Source organism: Eubalaena glacialis, chromosome 1 (assembly GCF_028564815.1).
Source record: "Eubalaena glacialis isolate mEubGla1 chromosome 1, mEubGla1.1.hap2.+ XY, whole genome shotgun sequence".
In the NCBI taxonomy this organism is placed as follows: Eukaryota; Metazoa; Chordata; class Mammalia; order Artiodactyla; family Balaenidae; genus Eubalaena; species Eubalaena glacialis.
Window position 1 is genome coordinate 116,415,220 of NC_083716.1, and position 16,256 is coordinate 116,431,475.

General features: G+C 38.9%; 1 protein-coding gene across 1 annotated transcript in view; it reads right to left on the bottom strand.

Moving 5' to 3' along the window:
• Positions 1–16,256, bottom strand: part of CNTNAP5 (contactin associated protein family member 5) — an 877,159-nt gene that overhangs the window by 559,313 nt on the left and 301,590 nt on the right. The gene's annotated exons all lie outside the window — the stretch shown is intronic.

Genomic DNA, 16,256 nt, shown 5'->3' on the forward strand with positions numbered 1-16,256 from the left:
TGGAGGAAACAAGGGAATAAAATGATAATGGGAAGTTAAGGTTCTAGCCAATCTTGACCTTTTCTTCTGAAGGGACATAAAAATAAAGGGAAAGAATTTACCAACCTCCTAAGTAGGAAGTTCCACACATTTGCATGTTCTCTTCATCACTTGGTACCTTCTACCTCCCTCCTTCCCTGCCCACTAGAGCACACAGATACACTATCACACGTGTGTGTGCACGCACACAGACACACAGACACACACAGAGACACACTTTTGCTGGAATCTAACTCAGGGATCTCAATTCGTAGACCACGTTGGACCCCCTGGGGACCACCTGGGCCAGCTGACTTAGAGTGATGGAGAACAGAAGTCTACAGTTTTGATGAGGACCTCAGAGGATTCTTCTGTTTAAACTAATATTTGAGAACTACTCATCAATCTCCACTAAATATTCACAGAAGGTAACAGATTCCTATCCTTCCCAGACACAAATTGCCTAGAGCAGGCAGACTGGGTAGGCTGCCCACCTTTCCTTTTTAATATGTGCTTAGTGATTATCCCAAGAAATATATCCGATGCCTACTATGTAGGAGACACTGTTTCAAGAACTTGGGATGAATCTGTGGAACAGAAAAGAACGCCTGCCTTGTGGAGCCAGCATTCTGTGGATTCCATGTGGAGCTCCTTTTTTCTTCTACCTCTCAACTATCTTGGTGGGAAACTTGGTTGGCAAGGAGCAGGGGCCACAGGGCACAGCCCTCATGGATGCAGATGCAGGGTAGCCGAAATCTGGGGGAGGAACAGCTCTGGTTAAAGTCCCCAGACTGTCAATGTCTGGAAGCTGGGGTCCAGCCCTGACTCTGCCAAGCAATGTTCCATCTGCATCTGTTAACTTGAACTAATGTCTATCTTCCCCACTTCAAAGGTTGTCTGTGAGTCTCAAATGTGAAAATGGAGGTGATTTTCTTTTTTTTGTTTAAAGTGAATTGACAAATATTCCCCAGCATCACACAGTGTCTCCCTTCTGCCATGACTTCTCTATCAACTTTTTTTTTATCCTAATTCACTAGCTCCCTTTTACTGAATATCTGTAATATATGCTGAGCTCTATAAATCAGTAATCTCATTTAATCTTTTTATGGGTTTTATTACTATTTTAATTTTATAGGTAAGGAGTCCAACTCTGAGAGCTGAAGCACTTGCCCCAGTGCATGTTTCATGGGGATTTGAAGCCAGCTCAATCTCATCCATAGACACATGCTTTTTCCCCACTTCACAGTCTGTTTGCAAATTATACAGCTCTACAAAATGATTTTTCAGCACACTATATGGGAAGTTTGCCAATTCCGTGCATTTATATTTATATATTAGTTCATCTTTAATTCCCCAAAGAGTAAAACAGCTGAAACTTCATTTAAGAGATAAATCTATAGGTCAAGAGGCAGGTTTTCTCTCCCCAGTTCAGCTTAACTTCTTATTTTTACACTCAAACACAATGATCCTGTTCTTTTCCTGTGGTAACTTTTTAAGCCTGTTTAAATAGTTTCTGGCTTAAATCTCCTATGCTTTAATTTTTCATGAATTTGGTTTGAGCCACCTGGTAACTCAAGTTGTTACATAAAATAGTCAATAAAATTCTTAGCACATCTAGTTTGATTTTAGTTAGCAACATTGGGATTGGCTCTCATGCCAAAGGAAATGGAAACAGAATATTCCATTCCACTAGCTGAGCAGGTAATAAATGATAATTTTAGAAACCAGGGCAGAGGCTGGGGAAGGGGTTGGAGAGCAGAGTCATACTGTGGGTAAGTGGCCAAGACTGACAGTCAGGTTTATGGGGTCATTCATTTCACATCCATCTATATGTAAGAAAATATGACTTGCTTTTTTTCAAGTCTTCCAATATTGGCAATGAAGGGAGAGTTTTCATGTAGGGAAAGGACATTCATGTAGGTCTAACGTTTCTCCCTTGAAATTTTCCTTGCTGTGGGGAGAGCTTGCTAAATATTGATACTTATGTCCCATTAACACTATGGCCAAATGTAGAGTCTTGAATCTCTCCTTATGTCCTGTAGACCAGTGTACTGGAGACTAAAAATTTCAAAGCAGTGTTTATCTAACTGTAAAGAGATTACAAATCACCTGGCAGCCTTGTTATATACCGTAGGCTCTGATTCAGTAGGCTTGGGATGAGGTTGGAAATTCTGCATTCCTAACTGGTTCCCAACAAGGTTATAGAGAAAACTCTGCTAAAGCTCTGGAAGACCAATGGGGAAACAAAGAAGTACTTATCAAGAAACCATGAAAAAATCTACAAACAATAAATGCTGGAGAGGTTGTGGAGAAAAGGGAACCCTCCTACATTGTTGGTGGGAATGTAAGTTGGTGCAGCCACTATAGAGAACAGTAGAGGGGTTCCTCAAAAAAAATAAATATAGAACTACTATATGACCCATCAATCCCACTGCTGGGCATATATCTGGAAAAAAAACATAATTCGAAAAGATACATGCATCCCAATGTTCATTGCAGCACTATTCACAATAGCCAAGACATGGAAGCAAACTAAATGTCCATTAACAGATGAATGGATAAAGAAGATGTGGTACATATATACAATGGAATACTACTCAGCCATAAAAAAGAATGAAATAATGCCATCTGCAGCAACATGGATGGACCTAGAGATTATCATACTAAGTGAAGTAAGTCACACCAAGAAAGACAAATATCATATGATATTACTTATGTGTGGAAACTAATTAAAAATGATACAAATGAACTTATTTACAAAATAGAAACAGACTCATAGATCTCGAAATCAAACTTATGGCTACCAGAGGGGAAATGTGAGTGGAAGTGATAAATTAGGAGTTTGGGATTAACATATATACACAACTACATATAAAATAGATAATCAACAAAGACCTACTATTTAGTACAGGGAATTCTACTCAATATTCTATAATTACCTACAAGGGAAAATTACCTATAAGGGTAATTATTCTGTAATCACCTATAAGGGAAAATAATCTACTCAATATTCTGTAATTACCTATAAAGGAAAATATATATATAACTGATTCACTTTGCTATACACCTGAAACTAGCACAACATTGTAAATTAACTATACTCCAATAAAGTTTTTAACATACATTAAACTACATAAATAAAAATAATTTAAAAAAAAGAAACCATGAGATAAGCATCATTTGCTTCCCAACCAGTGTCTCTCCTTCCTTGCCCAAGACCAAGGGAGCACTCATCTTTTAGCAGACAACTGACCATCTTCAGTTTTTGTTATTTCAGCCCAAGAATACAAGTCCCTGTCCTCCTACCTTCTGAGTACCTGGTTTTGGGTACATGGAGTTATTTTTTTCCAGAATGATCCCAAATGTCAATAACCACTCTCTCCAGGAATGACCAGAACACCCTATAATATATTCAGAACACAACTAGTAGAAAAACGGGGTTCAAGCCAAAAGCCTTTAAGTCTACAGATTCCAGGTCCAAGATAAAACCAGATGTGAAAAATCAAATGTGGAATCAACACCCAGCAAGATGGGTTCTGGACTTAGATGTGGGTGATGTCATCCCTGCCAGCCCTGGAGGAGAAGGCTGATGAAAAGCAAGCTAGCAAAGATGGGAGATGAAAGTGAGCAGCTGTGTCCTGGGAGGAGGGTAGCAGACGCTGTCCTGTATCGTTGCCCATTGTGGTGTGGACCCTGCAGCGCTCTCCTGCAGAGCCTGTCCTGTTAGCCCACTTGCTCTGGGTGGACCAGATGCCACCCACACTCCTCTTCCAGAGATACATGTATGGCTGCCACTTGGCCAGATAACATACTCCTGGCTATCACGAATTCTCTGACCACCATGGGACCATATGGAGCTCGGTTCTGGACTTTGGTCCAGCTACCGGGAAAGGAAAGATTACTTTCTCTTGTGTTTGATACACTGTCAGGCTGTAATCTTGGGACTGCTTGTGGCTAGTTTGTCTCCATGTGGAAAGGTCACAGGAGTGGGAGCTCGAGAAAGGGAGTAAGAGTGAGGGAGTGGGAGAGACCAGGTCTCCAGGACATATTTTGATTTCTGTGTTCAGGGTTGCCTGGAACTGGTGCCGTTTGAAATTATCAACTAGGTACATAAATCAATGTTTCATCTTTGATTAAGCCATTGAAGTTGAGGTTCTGTCAAGTGAAATCTCATGCTCTCTGACTAATAAAAGGTATTAAGGAGTCAGAGCTAAATGCAAGAAAGAGGAGGGGCTGAAGAGGAATGGAAAATGCATTTGCGTAAAAAAAAATGAGGCCTGATTAAAACAAGATTTAGGAACCTCAGCAAGTGCATATTTAGGCAATTAATATGGTGAGCATTAAGGAACACAGTTAAAAACATGGTATCCCTTTTTTAAAACCCCAAAGGTGATATAATTGTTAAAAATAGTGTTTGGGAGTTTTGTCTTCAATTCTCCTAAGCCCCAACTAACAATTTATGGAAAAGAGTCAATGCCCATCGGAGCACTGACTAATTTTGATTTAGGCTAATTTTGATTCTTTCTTTAATTCTATGCATCTAGAGCATTACCTCTCTGGAGCTGTACCTGGTTAGACGCCTTTTCCAATGTAACTTTTGTTTCCTGCCTAAACCTGTGATAGCACCCATCTGACTTTAAATCATTAGCCTGTCTCTCTCAGAGGGCTTCTTGGGGGCTCGGGTTGTCTCTGCTCCCTGTGAACCACAGTGCCTTACATGGGGTCAGTGCACAACAAAGGGAAAATTGAATGAATGAATGAATGAGTTCATCTACAAAGAAACACCTGGGACCCATTAATATAATACTTTTGGAAATATAGAAAGCAAATTCTTATGTAGAGGCATGGACTGACAGATGCCACTGTCCCTTTTTAAGAGATAATAGTTTCCTTCCCATTGTCTTATAATTGCTCCCTCCAATATATTCTCCACACTGTAGCCAGAATGTTGTTTTTAAATGAGGGATCCCCACTTAAGATCATCTGACAGCTGTCCAGTTCTCTCAGAACTCACTATGGCCATCAGGAACCTGAAAGATCTGGCTGCTTCCTATCTGACTCTTCTAACTAATGCAGTTTTAATGAGCTCCTCTTAATTCAGAGTTTTCACATAGTCTGTTCCCTCTGTGGGTCTACTCTTCCATTTTTCTCCCCATGGTTATTCCTTCTTACATGTCAGACTTTGGCTTAAATTCCACTGCTTCAGAGAAGACTTTCTTGGTCCTTGAGCTGAGGTCAAGCACTCAAGTTATGAATTCTCCCTGCACAAAGTACTGCTCCTTCCTAGCATAGTAATTAAAAATATTTGTGTTTCTAATTATTTGCTTAATTATTTCCTTAATTATCCTTGTCGCTAGAACATGCAGTTTATAAAACTAGGCTTTTGTCTGTCTTGTTGATCATTATTTCCAGCACTTAGCATAGTTCTGGCACAGCTAGAACTTATGATGAAGATAATGGAGATGGTTATGAGAATGATGATGATGATGGTGATGATGATGGTGATGGTGGTGGTAGTGATGGTGGTGGTGGTGATGATGGTGATGATGGTGATGGTGGTGGTAGTGATGGTGATGGTGGTGATAATGGTGATGGTGGTGGTAGTGATGGTGATAGTGGTGATAATGGTGATGGTGGTGGTAGTGATGGTGATGGTGGTGATGATGATGGTGATGATGGTGATGATGGTGATGGTGGTGGTAGTGATGGTGATGGTGGTGATAATGGTGATGGTGGTGGTAGTGATGGTGATAGTGGTGATAATGGTGATGGTGGTGGTAGTGATGGTGATGGTGGTGATGATGATGGTGATGATGGTGATGGTGGTGGTAGTGATGGTGATGGTGGTGATAATGGTGATGATGGTGGTGATAATGGTGGTGATTATGATGGTGATGATGGTGATGATGGTGATGGTGGTGGTAGTGATGGTGATGGTGGTGATAATGGTGATGATGGTGATGGTGGTGGTGGTGATGATGGTGGTGATGGTGATGGTGGTGGTAGTGATGGTGATAGTGGTGATAATGGTGATGGTGGTGGTAGTGATGGTGATGGTGGTGATGATGATGGTGATGATGGTGATGATGGTGATGGTGGTGGTAGTGATGGTGATGGTGGTGATAATGGTGGTGATTATGATGGTGATGATGGTGATGATGGTGATGGTGGTGGTAGTGATGGTGATGGTGGTGATAATGGTGATGATGGTGGTGATAATGGTGATGATGGTGATGATGATGATGATGATGGTGATCTGGAGATGTGAGTTAGGTCATGTTTCCTCATGTTAAAACAATTTGGCCCAAAGAAGATGACCTTTTAGCCATTTTCAATTTCTTTCAGATCATCCATATATTTAGTGCCATGAATAGCTGAAGACTACAATTCATTTTAAAGTGTTGATATTTTATAGAAACAGGCAAAAGTAGTATATTTGGCAACTTTTTTTTTCTAAATTGAACACCTGTCTTTATTATTTTGACCTACATTAACAGCTGCTTTTAGCCTCTAAAGGAAGGATCAGATATTCCTGTGACTGTGTTGTGGGTGAACAGCTGATTCATCAATGTGCTATAAACATCTGCACAAGAGTTTGCAATGTGGAACCACCTAATTTTGAAAATCGTCATTTAGAAAATGTGTGCCTATCTATGTATGTGAATACATAGATTTACTTGTATATCTTACAGACCATCTGGCTGTGTGTCCAAACAGGCACTGGCCCGTTTGAGTAGATTCTGGGAAGTGATGTTAGGTCTCTGTCTCTCTCTTCCCCACATGCTGGTAAACGATACTGCAGGCCTTCAACAAAATGACAAAATAGACCCCCCAAATGTTCAAGAGAGGGAGTGAGGGTGTTTCAACAACACAGGGGAAGTTGTTGGAAAACATCATTCATGATGAACTGCAGTCAAATACAAGAAGGTATATTCCTTTGAGGAAGGAACAAATTGGTGGGTACCTTTATGTAGACAGAGATCAAATATATGGAGTCAGAATGCAAAAAAATAGAGCAAGAAAAGATTCAATTCCTAGGCAGAAGCTCTGAGCATGGAGGACACGATCCAGGCCAGAGGTCTGGAGATGAGGCACGTTTCTCAAAGGGCAAAGGAGGGACTTGCTATTGAGTCAACTACTTTCTATTTTTTTGTTATTATTTATTTATTTATTTGGTTGTGCTGGGTCTTAGTTGCGACATGCGGGATCTTTAGTTGCAGCTTGCAAGTTCTTTTAGTTGTGGCATGTGGGATCTAGTTCCCTGTCAAACCCAGGCCCCTGCATTGGGAGCACGAAATCTTATCCACTGGACCACCAGGGAAGTCCTGAGTCAACTACTTTCTAAACTAAATATTTCTTACAGCATACTTAGCTTGCCTAGAACTGTTTTGGTGGAGGGAAGGGCCACATTGACAGATGGAGAAAATGGGCACTTAAATGCAAAACAGAGCAAAGGGCTAGAGAAACCATGCCTTTATTATTATTATTACTATTATTTTAATTTTTATTATATTATTTTCCTTAAGAGCCAATAGTCCACTTCAGCAAAAGTTTTCCCTGAAGGAGTCACCTCTGGTGGGTATTGTCTCCCAAATAATCTGATAAGGTAGATTCAGAAATTAGTCCCCAGAAAAATCAGAGATAAAATGGCAAAAGCAAAGAGTCAGGAGTATCACCCTAGGCCTGATAACATACCATGAGCCAGGACCGGATGGAAAATGGTGTCCAAATGGAAGATCCTGGGAATAAGGCTTGAGGGTGCCCACAATGAATGGGATATGAGTGGGTGTCATGCTTGCTTTCACCAGGCAGTGTGTGGGTGAGTCAGGCAGAACTGAAGGTAGTGAGCCAAGCTAAGCAGTATAATCTAATAAGACAATTATTATTATGCAATAAACCAAAGAGCTATTTTTTCAAAACAATATGAATAAAGTTTAGTTACAGGAGGAGAGCCAATGATACCACACTATGCATAAATCCTTCATTAATGATTTCCCTTCATATATATGAGGAGAAGATAAAGGCTAGAATCACGTGATAAATAAGGGCAAAATGAATAGGGCAATGTTATTTCGCAAATGGCAAAAGGCATGAGAGTTTATAAGAGGGTGATCGATAACTGTACTTTATTTAGCAAATACAGGATGTCCAGTTTTTGGAGATTACATACTGCCTCTGCACAGAAAACAAAGATTCAGAGACTACTACACGTGTTACCTAGTCCATCATCAGGGCAAAAGAGCTAGCTGTTGTAGCAATTACAGAAAGATGTCTTTGTAAAACATGCAACGCGTAATCACATAATTGCTAAATCACACGCTGGAGAAGAAACAAGTGTGCCCTTAGATACTGCAACTTTTCCAGCGCAGCTCATTTTGTTGAAAAAGATGCAATTTTTTTTTTTTTCATTTTTACACTCTGCACAAAAATATTTGTATTTGAAGGTGCATTCGTCTCTAAAGCGGAAATCCATTCTGGATAGAACCCCCGGGTTCTATAGCTCTGTAACTCAATCTGATGGATAAGTACACTTGCCTCCAGTTTTTCAAGGTTAAAACTGCAGGAGGGTCAAGCCCTTTGGCCCTCTGATTACTTTTGTAGAACCAGCTGGAGAACCTGCCCGCAGAGAAGCTGCTGTCTGCCCTCAGGCCAAACATGTTTGTAAGTCCTGGCAGCAGGTCGTGCATTGGAGGAAGACAGAGGAATGCCTGGCAGTAGTTTGCTTCAATTTTCTGTCCTCAGGATAAATTCGGAAGTCCTTTATGTGGCCTACCATACCTTTTATATCTGCTGTCTGCGCGTCTTTCCTTCCCGCTGCTGTCTCCTCTGCATTGGGCTGCAGCCCTGCTGACCTTCGAGTTATATCAAGGATGCATGCTCCTCCCTCCTGGCCTGCTCTGCCCTCTGCTTTCTGACTGGCCCAGTCTCCTCCTCTCCTCTCTGCACACGGCTCATTTCCACCCATCCCTAACACATCAGCCTAAACATCTCTTGTTCCAGGAGAGCCTTCCCAGCCCACAGACCAGGCAAGGGGACTCTGCTAGGGGTTCACTTAGCACTTGTCATAGTTTATTGGAGTGATCTGTCTTTCTTGTGATTATGTGTCTTTATCACTGCAGGAATATTTGGGCCCAATGATATCATTTGGAGAATAAGCAAACAGGTTTCTGTGTGTCAGATAAAAACACTACAAAAGTTAGTGCCATCGAAACCCCGTGTATACTGATGAGGCTTTTCTGTGCAAGGAAAATCAAAATGGAGTAGGTATTGCTAAGAGAGCTCAGCAGAAGGAAGCCAGGAAGCCGTGGAGGAAGTGGGACTTATGCTCACCTCAGCCCGGATGCAATCTGAAATTTTGACCACTTATTGTCTTACTGCAGACATCCAAAACACCTGCATGATGTTCCAGAAACTCAAGATACTTACAGGGCCCTTACCCAAAATAACTTGTAACAGCCTATCCCTTAAGGAAATATTTCCTTTTCGTATCAGAGCCAGTCATAATTCTTGCAAGACAACTTTAACATCCCTGTTTAACAACCCTTTGTCTTTATAAGCCCCTGACTCTTTTCTCTTCCCATAAATACTCTTTTGGTTTTACCTGAATCTGTGTCTCCCAAATTGCAATCCCTAAGATCCCAAATGAAGCTCTTTGTTCTTGGCAGCCTTGATATTAATTATTCTTCAACATTTCTCAGCCATTAAGCTGGAATGAGTCATGACTTGGCTGCCTCACTTCTCAGAGAAAGTTGAAATTAACGTTAAACCACAGATGTGAAAGCAGTTTTGAAAGGGTAAACTGGTTTGCAATAATGTGGCACAGAGAGTTAACCCTCACCACATGTTATATGTGTGCCCCTAAATTTCCCAGCCACCCTTGAATTTAAATCGGGGCCATCAAACTAGGTCCAGCAAACAGACATATCTGGAAGTGGCGTGTATCTTTTATGGAGTAAGATGGAGGCAATTGTTCCCGATGGCAAAGCTGGAAGATGAGGGAAGTGTGCTCCAGACACACCCAACTAGAGTGTGAGAAACAGATGCTGCATTTCACCTGGAGATTTCCAACTTGTCTTTTGTGAGCAGTTAGTATTAGAAATTACTTAGACGAAGTGGGGAGCTTGTGTAAAAAAAGAAAGAAGATTAGGTAATAATCATATGCTGTTGGCCAGGTTTAGGGGTTCTTTGGTGGGTGGGATGGTGTCTGGTATTGCACGCAGGAAAGAGGGAGATCTATGTCTGGCCATCATGAAACATTTAGTGAGGGCATTAATTTGGAGGGCAAACCGTATGCACAGTGGACTTATGGCTTAAGGGAAGAGGCTGGACCTCAGAATGTGAGAAGTGTGTACTGGCTGTGTTTGTTAAGATTGAGAAGAAAGAGATCATCTCAGGAAAGGATCTGCCAGTTTACATGAAGAAGGAAAAGGATTTGAGAGCTTACAGAAATTTGAGGTCTTCCTGATTGGAAAAAAAGCTGAGTGCTTCTAGAAACACAAACGAAATGATGAGTTTTTTACAAAGACTTTGAGCATCAGAGGTGTGGTAAGACCTCTCAGTTAGCTAATGCAACTCAAGGCAAAGATCAGATTAAAGATGTACCATTTTTATGTATTTTTCCAAATAGGTATTTGCCATTGAGTTGAGAGGGAAAGGCTTGGAGAATAGGGCTGATGAGACAGAAGATAAGTATTTCAGAAAGAACTTTGCATGTGGTTACTGGCACATGGAACTAAGTGGAAACATATTGGTCAGAGATCCTCTAGCTTGAGGCAAATATAAATGTAAATATTTAAATATAAACATATCATGAATTTGGACCAAAAAAATCCTTTTAGTATTTGGCCGTTAAAACAGTCCTTGTGGCCCCAACTTTCTGTGAACAGACAGTGAGATGAGAAAGCTGGATAGACCCCCAAATGGGCATTTCCCCTGATGTTCATTTCTGCTGATATCGGGGAAGATCATAGTAAAGGAAGAACCTTCCAGAGAGGAGTCTAAGAGCCCTGATGATGACCAATTAAGGAGCTGCTTCCAGAGAGCAAATCAAGCCCTTGTCCTCCAGGTCAAGAGGACTCTGCAGCATTTGTTAAACAGGCTTGCAGAGTGACAGTAAGCCAGTGACTCTGTGTGGCATTTGTCACCTTCCCCGCTCTTTCACTCTCTGAATGGCAATGTCTATTGTGATTATTTTGTTCCTGTTCTGCTTTTGCATATTGGATGTACATGTGTGCATGCATATGGGGTTGGGGAGGACGATGAGGAGAGGAGATGAAATTATTGTTATTTTTTAAAATTTGAGGTCTTTGTACCAAGAGAAGCCACAGCCAGACTTTATGGAGACACTCCCACATACCTGGACTTGGAAGTAGATGCCATGACTGGATGAGACTTTGGAACACCTTCAGGAGGGGGATGATGAGTACAATATGTAGGGGGTCAGAAGAAGGTGGGAATATATATATGTGGTTTTTTTCTATTACAGAGAAATGACTAGGCTTTAAAGATCACATTACTTTATTCTAGAAAGTTCCAGTAGCTGCCCATAGCACTTAGCATAAAACTCAAATGCTGACCCAAGATCTATATGTGCTAGAGGCATTTTATCCTCTTTCTCTACATCCCGGGCTTATACCTCTTCATTCTTATTTTATTCCTGAATTTCAGTCACTGGCTTTCTTTCAGTCCTTCAAAGAACATGCCATGTCCAGGGCATGTGCACTTGCCATTTGTTTTGTCATTCCTGCTGCCTGCACTGGTTTTTCTCAGGTACGAAAGATGGCTAAAGCCTTCTTAGCATTATGTTATAATCCACATAGCATCTTTTCAGAGAGGCGCTCCCTGGCCTCTTAGCTGAGATCATTTCCAAATCTAACTGCAGCCCAAACATTCTTTAAAATTCTACCCTGTTTTCATAACACTTGTCATTATTTTAAATTATCATTATTTTACTTGTTAATTACCATTGTGCTTATCTGTCCTGCCCGACACTGTGTTTCTGGGGATTAGCATTGTGCCTGGCCCACAGAAAATAAGGTATCAATAAATATATCTTGAAAGAACACAGTATGTGGAATAGTTGCATAAGTGGCAGTCAGCTACAAAAGCGCGAGTTAATATAATGAGCATCCATAACAAGACAAATAAAACTCATCCCAGTTTAATCACACACACCCTTCCCCTGACCCACCCCATTTTCTCTTCCAGCCCGAGAATATTAGGATCAACTTCACAGTCATCCCTCTGTCCCTCAAATATGCCATGCTTTTCCTCAGCCTCCCAAATTCAGCTCCTGTATCACGTTTCTTATGAAATCTGCCCTGTGCGTGCTCCATCACCAACCCCAGTCTTCAGCAGAAGGGGCGGGCCACTCTCTGTGCCCATTGCCCTCAGATGCTTTACTATAGCAATTGCAAGTGTTTGTAATAATTATCTCTTCTGTTTGCATTTCAGCCACTACCAGAAGAATTCCTTAAGGACAAGGTCTGCGTCTCATTTACCTTGAGCATTATGCATAACGCCCCAGAACATGGCAAATACCCCATAAGCCCCTCGGATTTAAAAATATTATCGATTGAACAAAAAATATAATTATTTTAAAATAATTTTCACAAGTACCATTCACATTATGTGCTTGACATTATCTTTCTACAAAGTGCTATTAATATTTTTTTAGTTATTTAAAACCTACCTTAAATAATTTCTTTTTCTTTAAATTATGCATTGGATTTTTATTACTATTATTTCCTGATATTCAGAGAACATATAAAATCAGTCAAAAGGCTTCGATGCAATTTAGCTTAAAAATGTTCATATGATAAGATTCAGAAATTCCACTGCTTGGAATCTATCCTAACAAGATGATCAGCAATGCAGATGGAGAGATGGCCATTTAGCATGTGTAATATTGAGTACAATAGGGGAAGTGATCATCCTAAATGCTCCACATTAGAGAAAGTATTGAATATCTTATTTCACATCATAAGAGATATTATTTTCAGGCATAAAGAAGAGTTTTAAATATTTTTAAATGTTATTTAATATTTATTAAATCTATTATTTAGTATTTATTATTTATAAAACTAAATTATTAAAATATATTTCTTACTGAATAACAATGTATAGTGAAATATATACACAGCATAGTGTATAAAATAGAATTTATAATAATTAATGGGCTTTTAAAATTAAAAAATAAAGTGTTTTGCTAATAAAATTATTTCTAAAAAATAAAAAATAATTATACAGTATGTTTACATAATTTCTAAAAGTTGTTATGGATAGTTTTAATATTAAAAACCAAGTAAGCAAAATAATTATTCACGTTACTTATTCATACACTTTACTCAGTGCCTTAGCCGAATCTGTCTATAACAGCTCACTATTACAGTTTTCTGAAACTCTCATGTTTTTCAATATGGTCATATTATATTATTTTTAAAAATAAAATCGCTTACAGTTTTCTTTATAATTATAGTTTATTTATTGGAAATCGATGACATTCAATTGACTCTTCAACAGGCCATAATATGTGTAATTGTGAACAATCTCTATAGGTGCTGAGGTTTCTGGTACATTCAGAGCAAACTTGCTAAATGCAGGATATTCTAATTCCTAGTATTTTTTAAATAGAAATGTTTATATATATTCAGCCCAGATATTTTATGTATGTAGTGTTTTTGCCTCCTTTCACAGAATCTTCTCCTGTTAGATATTTTTACATAGTAAAATGTGTCCAATAAATTGCTTCTATGGTTCTCTTGAATGTTTTATCGACTTAGATTTATGTGATATCATAGGCTTTCTCAATTTTACTCCCTTCTGATACTGAATATGAATTTATCTAATTAAAACTAGAAGCTCCATCAAAACATTCTTCCCAGAAGTCAAGATATCCAACATGCAACTATAGATTTTTAAAATTCAAATTTTGTACACATTCAAACCTTCATCACTTAACTTGTTCAGTTCCTCCCTTGCTTTTGTAGGAATACTTTTCAATATATTCCTGTTTGCAAGTTTTGTTGTCAATAATGTTAATTTTCTGAAGGCCTCAAAAGCTAAGGTTTCCTGGCTCTACAGTTGTTGAATACTTTGCAAGAAATGATTTTTTTGAAGAATTTTAAAGATACTGGGAAATGTTCCCAAATTAATATGGAATGGAAATGTTTTAAATGATAAAGTTAAATAAAGCAGTCTGAGATAAAATATGTAAAATATTCCTTTTTCACTAGTTCTAAGCTGTATATGCTTTCACCTTGTAGCATGCCTGAAATCAGGGTGCATCTCCCCATCAACGGCTCCTGGTTGGCCACCGTGCAGTTGTACTGGCCACATAAAAACTGTGTAGATTTGGACAGAGCTGGGGTATAGCTTTGTCACTCTATTAGCTATGTCCGTTGTTGGTAATACAAGAGTGGAGCTTAATTGGTATTTCAAAAAATAGTAAAATATTATACAATGATTCAGCATTGAAAACACATTGTTTACATGGAAAAGCAACAACCCAGAAGATAACATTGTGTCGGACATATAGACATGAATATGTCAAAGGTGAGTCAGGACAGACCAACTCTGAATGTGGAAGAATTTTAGAAATATCTTATCAATTTTATTTCGCATCTATTTTCTTCTTATGTGTGCACAAGAATGATACCATGATAAAAACCTATGCCTATATAATTGAAGAGGGTCATTTCAAGACATACAAAATACAAGTTCTAAGTGATAAGAAAGCATGGTGTCAGTGTTGATTTGGTAGCATTTTTTTTCTTTCTTAGGAAGTAATGGTGGGTCTTACAATTGCTAGTACCTTAGATTAAATCATAGGTGTATGCATATAAAGAAAGACCAGAAGAAAATATCTTCAAATGTTAGTAGTGAAATTACAAATGATTCTAATTTTCTTAATTTATTATCTGTAGTTTCTAAATAAAATATATATGCATAATTACTTATATAATGAAAATATTAATTAAAACTTTCCAATATTTGTAGTAGCAAGATTAAGTACTTATGTTTCGTTACTGAATGAAGTATGTGTAACAAGACTTGCAGAAGTATGTATGACTATATCTATGAAAATACTTACAGAATTAATAAAAATGAAAAAGAAAAGCACCAAAATGTTAACAGTAGTTTAAAATGATAGTAGATAGCAGTGATAGAATTATGGTTCCCAGCCCCATTTTCTCCTTGCCAATTTTCCAATAATGAATACATAAATACATACACAGAGATGTGTGTAATTTTTACCCTATCATTCAACAAAAGACAATAACAAAACCTAAACACAAGAACCGACATTGAAATCATTGAAAATGATTTGCATCTAAATCTTTAGAAAGTTGCATCTACCATCCACGGACCACTCACTCTGTGACTTCCACTGTGCCAAGTTCTTCACACATATTATTTCATTTCCTATCCACAACAACCGTGAGGGATGTATGTAATCATATCTACTTTAAGAACAGAGAAACTGAGGCTTAGGGAGGTCCAGGGACTTACCAATGTCTATAGCAAGTAAGAAGTGGAAACAGAAAGTGGGCCCGTTCTGTGAACTTAGATAACCTTGCTGTTCAGGATCCTGCAATAACCACACATTCCTCTAATAGCACTACGACCAACAAAGATCGTAAAATCCCTGCTGAATCAACTGCACACGTGACAGTTCCCATTTTACACAATTAGAAACTGAGATCGAAAAAGATCAAGTGACCTACTGAAGATCACCGAGCTATTGGGTGAGATCATTGGGTCTAGAACCTGCCTAAACAAAGGTGAAGACCTGTGAGTAATGGAAATTGAATTGGAGGTCCCCAAATCATGTTTCAAATCGTCCTGGGGCCTGCCTGGCAGTTGAAGATCACTCTTCTAAAATGTATGTTGCATCGTGGGTTCTAATTTCAAAGATCCATGTACAGAGTAGATGCAGACAATGGATCTTTTATAACAGCCTTGCAGTCGAGATGTGTACTGAATTGATTTCCCTTTCTTTTGGCAGATGAATGTGGAAAATAATTGTAGCAATAACTTCTATAGTGATTTTCAAACTTAACACACTGGGATAAACACATTAAGTAGCTCAATACTATTTGAATATGGCGTTCTATTAGCCATTGAGTTGTAGGAAGTGCAACAAAAGTGGAAGGAACATTGGATTTGACTTGATGAATAGTTTATCTTCAGATATGTGATGCTGAGGCAGATCAGTGACTCTCCAGGCTCATATTCTG